We start from the raw sequence: 13,010 nt of genomic DNA on the forward strand, positions 1-13,010 counted from the left end.
TCGTAGATAACGCTAATGAGCGCGCAGTTTCGATTACTGACCCCTGCAGCCATTTTACTGAAGACGTTGAAAAATGAAAACGCCCATGGGCTGAGGCGTTGGCGCACGTTAACGATCTCCAAATGAGCTTTATTTATTAATGACGGTTTGGGGTCAGCTACGTTATCTACAATCGGTTACGCTCCACGTCTGGCGCTGCGCTCAGTCACGCGCCAGCATATAAGGTTGGAGAGCAGGAAACTCAGAGTGCTGTTTTCGCTTTAATCGCTGAACACTTAGCTTGTCGGCAGGCATTCGCCACATACTGGACCTGGAGTGTTAGTGTCGATCTAGAAAGAGTGAGTTGCCACAGACTGCAATTGTTTGCACCTCGAAGTTCCATGAACGCATTACCTATAGAATATGTGTGGTTTCTTTCTCACTGAAAGCTTAAAGTCAATTTCAAGGCGGACGCTTCAATATTCATCACTTACGACGTCCATGTTCCAACCAATTCCATTTGCTACTCCATGTCACCATGTTCCAATCAATCACATTTGCCAGTACATTTGCCCATGTGCAGCTTTCCCGCTCATGGCAGTCCTTTCAACAGTGATTACTCTGCAATTTTTTAGCGAAATCAAAAGTTCTTTTGCACAGCCAATATTTGGGGTGAATACTTGTTTTGTGCACAGTTTGAAGTCGCGCACGTTGCGCGACTGGGTTCCTGAGCCATGGGAACTATCCCATAGAAATACATGGGGAGTTAGATTTGACAGCGAATTACACAAAAAAAAATATTCAGAAACCTGAAATGTTCTTTTAGCGTTTTAATCTTCACGTTGACTTCTGGCCGTATGCCAAATATCATTTTCCTAAAGTGGTTTTTTTTAGGTTCCCGAGAGGTTGTAATTTTGAGCGAGAAAGCTGAGTATGAGTAATGCGCCACTTCCTGGGTTCAGTGTTCTGAGGAGCATCAAGTGTTTCCCATGAAATGACACATCCAGAGGCTTCTTCTGGGTTGCACCGCTAAGCAGTAACTGGAAGAAACCGGCTATGGTGCAACCAGCCAAATAATCAAGGCGTTTTGCGCGTGATGGACCCGAGTTGAAATCAAGACTTTCAACACAGCTCTCTCGTAGCCTAGAAACATTATACCATTGACTGAACTCGGTTTACACCAACAGTTACCTTTTTCACCTCCGACTGGCAATCAACCCGAACTGCGCCAACTGTTCTTCTGTAGAAACCGTTGAACATAATTTAGAGGAATGTGTAACCTACTTGGCAACAAGATCCCGTTTTTTTTTTGAAGATATCGAAAGCTTAGAACAAGAGCCGGTAACTCTGAAGACTACCCTAGGACTATGCACTTGCCCCTCAAAGCAGCGTCAGACTCTTAAAAATTTGTTTTCCTATTCGGAGGCCATTGGTCACATTTTGAAATTGTGAATTCTGTGACACAATCTGAAGAATAGTCCGTCAAACACGTCAAGCCACGCCAGCGTTTTTCTTTTCTGTCCACCTCTTTCTAGGGCCTTTCTTTCCTACATCCCCGATCCCTAGCAGAGAAGCATGTAGGCGATTGCAAACGCCGGCACAAATGTCTGCTTTTTAATAAGGAGCCTTGTCTCTCTCACTCTCTATTGCCCCTGCAATAGAGCACGCTACTCTTACTGTTCCTACCAGCACGCCAGTATGTATCTTCTCTGACTGTCAGTCAGCCCTTCGTAATTTCTCTCACCAATTTCCAATTTATTTCCGTGTTCCCCTTTCCAAAATAAAACAAGAAAAAAGGTGGGGAACAACACCCGCACCAGCAAAGCTATGGCAGGTTTGCAGCCAATCAGATATAAATGAACAGGGGCAAGCGCCCAAAATGCAAATTTCAAAAAAACAAATAGTCGAATAAGAAAAACACCAAAATACATGAAAATCACAACACGAAGAGAGCATGGGAGCACCACACTGCAGTTTGAAGAGGTCGTAAACTCTAACACATACAAATGCTGGAGGCAGTATCCGCATTTCCGAATTCAGGCAGTCTGTCTGCACCACAGAGTCCGGCTGCAGAGAAGCTCACCACGAAGAACAGCACCAACGCGATGATGTGAGGATGAGCACAAGCTGTCTAATTCAGCACAGGTAGCAACCACTCACAGCACCTTAAAATCTATTAGGAGAGGCCACAAACTAGAACTGACAATCACAGAGGCTCGCACTACACCCCCAAACAACACACATCGCTTCGGAGACCATTTCATGAGCGCGAAACATCCGGCATGTTCTTGCTCACAAAATCGACAAGCTCGATGAGGATTTGCACGGCACGAGAAATGTCCAGGGCTTGTCGCAGATGTGGAGGTTCCAGAGGCAAGCGGACGACATGTTTAAGTCTGGTTATAATCGAGGCTGTCCTTGTGCAGTCCCGGAGGTAGTGGCTCACTGAAGAGGCAAGCTGTCCACAAAAACATCTGTTTTCAGGGAGCAAGTCGATCCTGTGGAAGTAGTGCGGGAAACGGCCATGTCCGGTAACTATGTGGGCGAGTCGTCTGGGCGGAGGAAAGCAGCGCGGTATAGCGAGCACGCTGGGAACCCAGCGAAACAACTCAGTGTCAGCGTTGTCGGTGTTCCATCGCTCCTGCCACTCTAACCGACCGACCCTCAAAAAACTCTCCCTGACGATGGGCTTTGAGGCACGCGCCCCCACCTCTTCACCAATGGTCGCCGCAGCTTTGGCAACGAAGTCGGCAAGCTCGTTTCCCCACACCCCTGAGTGTCCAGGAACGTGAAACGGCAACAGAGGAAAACGGCAACACAGGAAACCAACAATCGATAGCTGTTCTGAATTTGGTGAATAGTGTCGGATGTGTTGAGGGGGTTTTCGAGAGCAAGGAGTAGGGATAAACAGTCAGTATAGACAAAAACAGTGCTCGAGGGCGTGTTATTTTGAAGGTAGAGGAATAGACGATGTAGAGCAATCGCTTCCGCATCATAGGAGCTTGTGGGAGGGCTAATCCGGAAGCGTTGGGTCGTTACTATACGGTCCGGAGCACTGAACACGACGAATGCGGCACCAGCAGATGTCATGGTGAAGGAACCGTCCGTATATGCGTGTAACCCTGGACTTGTAAAGAGTCGTGAAGCCGTTTAAGAGTCAATTCTGTTGTGCGGGATTCCCAAACGAAGAGCAGGATGACAGCACGTCCAGTCTAGAGGGTGGTCCACCTCCGTTGGAGAAACACGTGTATTGGGTAAATCAACAGGCCGTTTAAGATGAAACAAATTGAAAAGACGCGTTTCAATGTCTAAAAGGATGGACAAGGGAAGTGAATTGGCCAACACCTCTAGCGCTGAGGTACGGGTGGTCGTGTAAGCGCCAGTCACTACAAAAAGCGGAGAGCGCATCTAGGAGTGAATCTTTGCCTTAAGCGAATAATGCTGCCGGTCACCCCACCATGCCGGTGCTGCATAAGTGATGGCTGGCAGAATAATGCGGTGGTAGAGGAGCCGGAGGTGGTTTCGGTCTAAAAACGAGTGCAACCTCGCAAATGCGATGAGTGCAGTACACATCTTTTTAACTCGGCCTCGGAGGTGATTCGCGTGGGCAACGAATGTCAAGTGCCTGTCAAAGACAACTCCCAGTAGCTTTAATTCTGTGACCTGCTGCAATGTTGTTCCGCCCAGCTTGATTGTCGGCTTCCGCTGCGCTCCCCGCTCTTCCCTAGAAATCAGGAGGCAAGTACATTTGGTGGGGTTGAGTTGCAGCTTAGCCGTGCGTGTCCATTTTGACACTTGCTCAAGGGTCTCATTGGCAAGATGCTCATTGGCCCGCGGCGTCTTACCCTTGACTACAACGACCGTGTCGTCAGCGTAAACTTGCAGATGCACATCCGGCGATACATGAAGGCAGAGTAGGTCGTGGATCACAATATTCCAGAGTAGGGGACTGAGCGGCGAGCCTTGCGGGCTGCCTCTCACGGTTTGCGCCTGCACGCACCCAGCATAGCCATTGTAATGAACTACCGTGTGGTGCAAAAATGACTGGAGCAGGCTATAAATGTTCGAAGGGGCACCCGTGTGTTCGCAAAAAGTGCAGCAAATACGGGTGCCAGATAGAATCAAATGCCCCCTTGAAATCCAAAGATATAAGGAGGACCAATGATCCTTCGTCACGCCAAGCCTGAAGGCGCGAGCGCAGAGAGTGCAGCGCCGAGGTGGTACTTTGTTCTTGCTTAAAGCCGTACTGGTTCACGTGTAGCAGACCCGACTCGTGTAGAAAGAAGTAAAGGCGTCCATTGAGCATGCGCTCCAGAAGCTTGCCAAGCAAGGATGAAATACAGATGGTCCTGTATGATGAAGGATCATCTGGAGGCCGGTTTGGTTTTAGCAGAAACGTCACCCTCGCTTCCTTCCACACTGACGGAAAATGACCAAGAGTGAGGCACGCATTGAATAAGGTAAGCAGAAATGAAGAAGTTCGTCCGACCAGGAGGGTCAACATATTACCGGTTATGCCATCGGGTCCAGGAGCTGATTTGAGATTTATATTTCGAGCAGCTGATCGAAGTTCATGCCAGGTTAAAGCATAGTCTTGAGATGCCTCGATGAGCAGGGTGTCATGTCGGTGGTCGTCAGCCGGCAGAAGAGTTCTAAATAGCAGGGCTGCAGATTCCAAGGTGGAGGAGGTAGTTGAATCGTCAGGAGAGCGGAGAGGGGGCAACACGGAAGGTGAAGTGAACTTGTGAAACGCAATTTTGAAAGGGACGCCGAATAAGTTCTTCTGGGATGTGTTGGTGAATTTTCTCCTAACAACTTCATTCTTGGCTTTCTCAATGTGACGCCTGTACTGACCTAGCGATCTGTAATAGCAGAATATGAGGTCTGCACGAAGTAGCGGATGACGACACGCTTGATACTTGCGCCGCCAAGATCTCACGAACGACCGTTCCCTCGCCAGATCATCCGACCACCATGCATTGCCCTTGTGTGGTTTAGGAACACTTTCGAATCTCTTCCGCAGTCGGGCCATTTTTTCATAAAACGTGTTAACGGTGTCTTCCAACTTCTGTGGAGATTCGATGCTGTTGAAAGGCACTGTTTCAAACCAAGGATCCTGGACAAGATCCTCGACCAAACGTGACTCAGAAGCCTTTGTCAGTCGCTTCCTTCGTGCAACGGGGGCATCTTCCATGCCAAAGACAACGTAACGGTGGTCGGAAAGCGTCGGAGTATCCCGAACTTCCCAGAAAACTCTGGAAGACCAAGCTGTTCCACTCGCCAAAGTGACGCCGATCCACGTTTGGGAATCTTCGGTGGCAAAAGTCGGAAGGGAGTCCGGGTCATTCAAAATTTTATGTTGACGGGAATGAACAAACTCCGACAACTGCTGCCCTCTCGCATTCAATACATCACCCCCCCAAAGGGGGTTTCTAGCATTAAAATCACCACCAATGACCACATTGTCAGCGTTGTTGCTGTCCAAAAGGGAACCAACGGAAGAAAGGATATGGTCTAGAGCCACAGATGGCGCAGCGTACACTCCTATAAAGAGTATTGACAGGTTAGGCGCGTTTAAAGTGAGGGCGATCACGAAAGGCGACACGTGAATGGGAAACAGGTCCAAAGATACATTTCGGGAAACAACCATGCAACGCGGCGTTTGGGCATGGTGAAATTTAAACCACCGAGGCGGAATGCCTGACACAGTCCCACCCCTAACATACGGGTCGGAAACCACTGCGAAGTCAATGTTTGTGGCTTCCATATATGTGACGAAATGTTCAGTTGCAGCGCGAGTGTGGTCAAGGTTTGCTTGAAGAAAACGTAGTGATGCCAGTTGTGAGGTGAAATTAAGTTGAGCCGGTAATTTGGGAAGCGTGCAGAGTGTCGTCGTAAATGGTTTTGGCGCGAAGTCTTGCAATGCGAGCTGTCAAGATCTGGAAGCACGGCGCAATAAAGGTGTGGTTGAAACGCTCTTTCCCAGAAGCACGACACTCCCGGCACACCACGTTGTTCTTATTTTCTAGGTTGCAAGCATCTGCCGTGTGCGCCTCTGCACAATACGGACAGCTTACACGTTCACTTGGGCATCGGGTTGCCACATGGCCGTAAGAGCAGCATTTCTGGCAGGCCGCAACGTAGAAATTCTCCTTAATGGTGCAGGATGTCCAGCCTATCAAGAGTCGGTCCTGGTCTTTGAGTACTTTGTATACCGATGGAGAGACCTCAATTATGTGCACATTGTTGCCAGCACGATCCCTGAAGTAGGTCCGATGATGGAAGCCCTCCTCAGGAATGTCCAGGTTGTTGCGCGCATTTATGTTAGCCCGCAAGATTCCGGGAACAATGCTGGGGTCGACGCCAGAAATCTTGAATTGCGGAAGGCGACGTGGAGGCCGGGTAACCCTGAGTGCAGTTTTAATTTGTGCATTTGAAGAAATCGCTTTTTCTAGATTGTCGATCGACTCGCGGTCGACAGAGACAACAGTGAGACCCGAGCGAGATGGAATGAGCTTCACCTGTTTAACCCCTATCCCCGAGGGGTCGTTACCGAATGTTGATTTCAGCAATGTTATGGTGTCAGGACCTGGATTTGCTGGCGGATGAATCGGGGTCACGAAAAGGACATGGTTGGGGTTGTTTGCATAGGACATGTACGGCTGTGAACCATAAGAACCAGAACGTTGAGGTGCGGTGGGAGCGGACAACGGAGCTGTGAAGTGGGCAGAGGTAGTCTCTGTGGCATGGTTAGGGCCCTGTAGGATTTGCACAAACGTTTGCTGGCTGGCCTGAGGTGGCGCCACGCCATCCGGAGCGGAATATGAATCCTGGTGGCGCCTATCTTCAGAGACCTGCTTGCGTAGTTCTTCAATGCACCCTTCCGCCCGAGCAAGATCAGTCGGCAAACCAACAACCATGGCTTGCATAGCAAAAAACAAGCCCATCACCTTTTCTCGCACAGCTACCGGCACCTTATAATGATTGTCCGAGAGGCAACTCAAAAGCTCCGTCCCAATTTGCGGGGTTTCCCGAGAGTCTGCGGCCATCAAATCTTCATTTGTCCGCGGTAGGCGGTGTTGAGAGCTACCAGGGGGATTTTCCACGACATCTTGATGCGGATCATGAGGGAGATTGTCCGTGGTTATGAGGGAATGATCCGAGCCATGACTGCTGAGACCCTCTGCTTGTGTCTCGTTACATTCCTCAGCATGAGCAGAAGTTTGGGATAACGTAGATCGAAGCGTTTCCTGGCGCACAGTCCTTGTTGCTCGATTTAAGGGCTCCATCACTGGCCAACTGTAAAGCGGTGTTGGGGTAACCGAGGGTATGGCAGTCAAGGGCTGCTAAGCCTAACTGCCGATTTCATTCATTGAAAACCTAACAGCTGACAATTCGCACTAGCTGCCACTCACCCGCTTGACTGCAGACGTTCATATTCTTGATGCATAGGCCGGATAAAACAGAGAACCGGTATAATATCCAGGAAAGGTCGCACCAGCGCAGAGCACAAAATTCGTGACTTCTTCGTCGTTTTCGTCGGACCACAGCCGACGAATTTCTCTCACCATGAGACGCACCCACACACCACTGACTCCGTCACTCTGATACTTGCATCGAATTCTCCGCCACGTTTCCCATCGGTTTGGGTTCCTAGCCACGCTCGCATGTGCGGAAACGCCTTAGCAAACGCGCTCACCGAGTACCTTTCCCGGGTCCGCCCATGTCCTGGCCAACCTTGTACCACCCGCCGACGGTTCGTACTCAACACCGCGCTTCCCGCCGTTACCAATTACACTCCCAACGTCTATCACGTACCCTGTACCCACCCCCAAGTTCCCGTTTAACGCGTGAGGCTGCGTGCCTCATTCGGCAGGCTCAAACCTCCTCACTCCCCTCCCATCACATTCTTTACCGCTTCTATCGGTGACCTGGCCATCCTTCCTGTCCCACCTGTTCTTCTTACCTATCCATCCCTCATTCTTATTTGGACTGCACTCCGCCATCTCTTGACGCATCCCTCGCCTCCATCAGCTCCTGGGAGCTCTGGCTGTCTCCCCCCCCGACAGTAAACGTCCAAGCTGCCCAGGAAGCTCTCTACAAACACGTGACCCGGATCCGCACGGACATTCAGGAGTACTACGTGGGTCCGATGAATTGAACTTTCAAATTAGGAGCTGGACTTAGGTCCTGCGGACAATAAAGTTTGTTCTCTCTCTCTCTCTCTCTCTCTCTCTCTCTCTCTCTCTCTCTCTCTCTCTCTCTCTCTCTCTCTCTCTCTCTCTCTCTCTCTCTCTCTCTCTCTCTCTCTCTCCCCCCCCCCTTTACTCCATATACCGTGGCTGTACTGCCCATGCCAAGCAGCAATAAGCAGCGTCAAATTGAACATGGGAGAGTTGTCTTTGCGCGGTACCTGCGGCGTGATAGCTAAGGTTGAATAAATGTTACAGCTACAGCCTGTGTGAACCCAAGACCTCACATCAATCCGGGCCAAGTGTTTTAGGGACGAAAATATGAGGAGCCGAGTAGTCACCTCTGCCGCTCTGCATTAAAAGAGTGCTTAATTAAACATTTTGCTGGACGCTTGAAGCGCTTTTAAAATAAATTTAATTTACATATTCCTTCAACACTGTATGTTGCCGTGAAAAAAACGAGCCAAACATCACACACATACCGGAGGCGGTTGCAGGAAGTTGAAGGCGGTGTAAATCGGGAGGAAGCACATATTAAAGTAAAAAAAAATCAACCCACCTATGCTCCTAAATACGCCGGAATCAGGAATTCCTTTTGGAAACACATGGTCGAAATATAAGAAGCGGTTTAAAGGTATTAGTCTACAGGAATTTTTATACACTGGTAAGTCCAGCCTACGTCGTACTTTTTCAGACCATCATAGAAAAGTGAGCTTCTGACATTCTCCAGCTCTAACTCTACCGCAAACGAAAAGCGCAGGTGATCACGCATAGTAACGTTTCAACTAGACCGAGTGTATGGGGTCAGTCTCCCCCATTTTTAACGCGGTGGCTCGCAGCATTTTAGTAGCTTATGTCTCGTCTCCAATTGCTCTTTTTTTGTTTAAACTTTTCGCTCTTTTGTTTCGATTTTCTTAAAGTTCTAAAGGTTGCCATCCCTGTCGACTGTTTTCAACCTTCCGCCTCAAAACTGATCTTCTTTTGGCGTGACAAGCGATCACTTAGTGCATGCGTGGGAAAAATGCGACGCATTGAAAACGGCACTAAACGTTTTAGGAAAGGTGCATTGAAGTTCTGAGTACGTCTGTATTACCTATATATTTTTTTTGAAACTGTTAGGTTCTTCACGCTGCCGCCCAAGAGTTGTTAAGAAAAGTTTTCCCTGGAAAGGGTTCACTAAGACCAGTGCGTTTGTATTTTTTTCTGTGTGCACTGACGCGTAAACCTAACGTCTGCTTTTTTGTTTGCGTGGAGGATGTGATACCATATGGTCGTGAGTGGTTTGTCGATGGCGTTGCTGTAATCAAGGTTCTCATTGGGCAATGACTGCGTTGCGCGCCGCGAAATGGTTTGCTGAAGGCATTAATTTTGTTTTTTATATATACAGAAATGCACGCTCTGCGTTGAAGCTGAGGATAAGGTACATATTAATATAATTTTGGCTAATGCCGCTTGCCGCTTGTCGCACCGGAGGGCTGGGGCTAGTCAAGCTGTTCTACGGATTTTTTTCCCGGATCCCATTGCATGAACGTGTCTTGGTTTTTTGCGCAATAATCAAATCAAATGAAATCAAATACATAGGGCGCAACTTGACGATCGCGAAACATGTGCAGCGACTGGTCATACGCCTAAAAGCTTTTTTCGAACAAGTACCGAAAAGGACACGTGCATGTTTTGTTTGTTGCTGCTTTTTTACCCTTTCCGTTCTACAAACGACCACCACCTAACCTTCAGTGCGTCAATCAGCTCTTGCTTGCTTGATTGATTGAGAATTATTATTTTTGCACAATTCTGTACAGTTAGTCAACGCATACACATGTTCAAGAAAAGCCGGAAACCTAATTTATGGCGTGCTAGCGTTATTTTATTTTCGTTGTTGTTGTAGTACAGCAGTGAAGCCAAAGTGCGACTCCTCCAATAAGTGTTATCGTTCTTACGCCTGCCACCCCCGGTTTGGCAGGCGCGAAAACGTCACTAGATTGGTCTTTGTGTCCTCTTTTTCGGGAATGTTAGCGACCATCGAAGAATCGGAGCTTGCGATCGAAAAACTCCCTAGCGCGGGAGAGTGCGATTGTCCCTTGCCTTCACTATCCCTTGCGTCTTGGGGACCACACTTCCAACCCTATTTCGGGGGAAGAAGCTCACTTGTGGATATGGGAATGGTGATGGAAAAACAGACGCCCGGTATTGTGCGGAGTGCGTAGGGTCGGTGGTCGTCACAACGGCCATCCGACCAGCTCAATTCGTAAAACTAGGCGAACTGAAAATATCAGGTGAACTTTTCAGTTTACCTGGTCTTTTTTGTAGTCACAAGCAAGCTTCCCAAAACAAATGAGAAGCCTTCGCCTCCACAGAATCATCGATTCCATCGCTGTGCCGACGAGGCATGCCAGGGCTTACCCTTGAGCACAGGGAAAACAGTCGACTGAAGTTTAACTAAGAGCCCAGCGTTTTTAATGAGACTGAACGACGTCACTCATTAAAAAAACACCGTGCCGCAAACGCAGTACAGAAGGTCCTATGGGCTGCAACGAGGTCCACAGCGATTGCGTCAGAAATGAAGCGCCCCTGAAAAAAGAAGCGCGCGCTGCTAGGTGGCGACTAGGCGTGCTCAGAAGCATGTGGAAAAGCGGAGAGCGCTCACGCGGAAGTGTCTGGTTGTCTCGCGCAGAGGTTCGCGCTCCGGGCGGCCCTGCTCCCTTTCTAGCGGCGCAGCAGTCACTAGCCAGCCACGGCGCTTTGCACAATGAGCGGTGCGATAGGAGACCCAGAGACGTCAATTCGGCAACAATTTTTTTCGCGTTCACAATTAGAAACAAGTTTAGGTGCCCTGGCAGCTACTATCGCTGTTGTTTCTCTGCTAACCACATTACCTTAGGGGCTGGACCAGGTACGACAATCAAGTTGACATACTGCGTCCAAAGTGAACGGGTTCTCACCTCGCGAGTCGGTGTGCGTTCAGCGTCCCGTGTTTCAATAACGACGGAAACACTCTCAACCCAAACGTATTCATTGGGCCGGTTTTGCTAGGGTTCCCTTGCATTTCCCTTGCCGGTTGCAGTGGAAGAGTTTTGCTAGCGCCAGTAACAATGCGTCGGCGCCCTGGGTACACGCAGCATTGTCTTGCGCCATTCAGCTGGCACGGGTAGAGTAAAAAAAGGCGCCGATATCTTCAGTCTGTCGGTCTCTTTTCATTAGCTGCGTTCGTCTCTGTTGGTAAGCATGATGCAAGGTTCCTCAACCAAAAGACCCCATTAACTCTGCTCCATGGACCGTGTGCGTTGTTACACCGTTCGTCTGAATCAACGGCAATCAGATTTGCGGCACATTGCGATCGGGTGACGTGCTCCTGGTTCGCGCGGGCTCAATGTCGGGCTAAGGCACACGCAGACATCACTATAGCGGGTGACGTGCAGGAGCCCTGCATTGTGCGCGCGTAACGGCCAGCTCGTAAGTGACCGGCCGCTCTGCTGGCTCCCCAGCGCGCGTGCACTTTGCAGACAACGCGTTCGCCATGGCGGGCACGTTAGCCCGGGCTCGTAAATAAAAGATTGGCGGAGCCTTGTCAACGGGCCCGTCCCCTGCGCACGTTTCCCCCGGGTTCCAGCTAGCCCTGCATGGCAACAGGGCTCTTGAGACTGGGAAATGAAAGGCGACGAGCTACGTCGGAAGCCTTCGCGATCTACGTCGTCGCGCACCAATAATGCAGTTGTACACGTTTTTCCGCTGCGCTGAGCAAGCGACGTTCTAAACTCAATATTTGAAGGGAATCACGAGGGTGTGCCCCTTGGCTCTGGGCAGAAAATGTCGCTCGACAGCTAAAGCTTTTGCCGGTACCGGTGTGCGCATGTTAGCTGGACACAACAACAAAAACAAAGTTGAACGTACTTTGCAACTGGTGGCGCTTACTGAAAGTTTCAAAGCGCGAAATGCAAGGCCCTTCCAGTCCAGCGAACAAAATAGAAAAATAAAGCGACAAAAAGTGGCATCGACCTTACCCAAGTGCACATTCTGTCCCTCTTATGTGAGTGAAAAGTATGAAGCACGTATCCGTGCAAGCTTCTACGGCAATGCTTGATCGTTGGTGTTAGCTGATGCAGCCGTTTTATCTATCACGCTCAGCTTTACTTCGGAAGTATAACTGAGTTCGCGGAAGGTGGAGCGCCTCTGATGCGACAGCGTTGCCAGGCTGAGGAAACACGTTGAAGGCAGGCTTAATATTCGAAGAAATAGGCGGAAGCCTGTAGTGTGCGCCCAACGGCATCATATACCGGACACAATTGAAGCAAGTCAGGTGGCTTCCAGCAACCATTCCAATGGGTCGCCTCTTTCATTAGAGGAATGGCACGTCGTCAAAACAGCACACAACCAGACAGCATGCTCAAAAACAGCACGTGTCACGATGTCATCGACAGAACTGCACGCGTCAAAATGGTGCACGTCATGAAAGCAGACTGCAGAAATAATTCGTGCAGTTTTCACTAGTGGTGCAGGGCTGGAGAAACAGCAGAGCTGGCGGGCCCTCTCCCTTCGTGAGAGACCCGGCTGTTGCACCTCACATGGATTTGCGAACTTGTCGCTGAAAGTTATCCATCACTGGCAAACCAGGATCGTTTCGTCCTCAAGCTTCCACATCCCTCCCGAAGTGTACCGCGTTAGCACGCGCTAGAACATGCGGCTAAGTCCACTTAAAGCCAACGCCCGCGCAACGAACCCAACGGATATGTTGCGCGCCCGGTGTGCTCTCTGGGCTCAATCGGATAGAAGCCGGTTTCAAAAGGCCAGGGACCCAGGCTTGATTTCGTCAACCGGAAGCGCATTTTTTTCTTTCCATTTGGG

The sequence above is a fragment of the Haemaphysalis longicornis genome, unplaced genomic scaffold (assembly GCF_048455015.1).
Source record: "Haemaphysalis longicornis isolate Haplotype H1 unplaced genomic scaffold, Haemaphysalis longicornis Haplotype H1 scaffold_1, whole genome shotgun sequence".
NCBI classification, from domain to species: Eukaryota; Metazoa; Arthropoda; class Arachnida; order Ixodida; family Ixodidae; genus Haemaphysalis; species Haemaphysalis longicornis.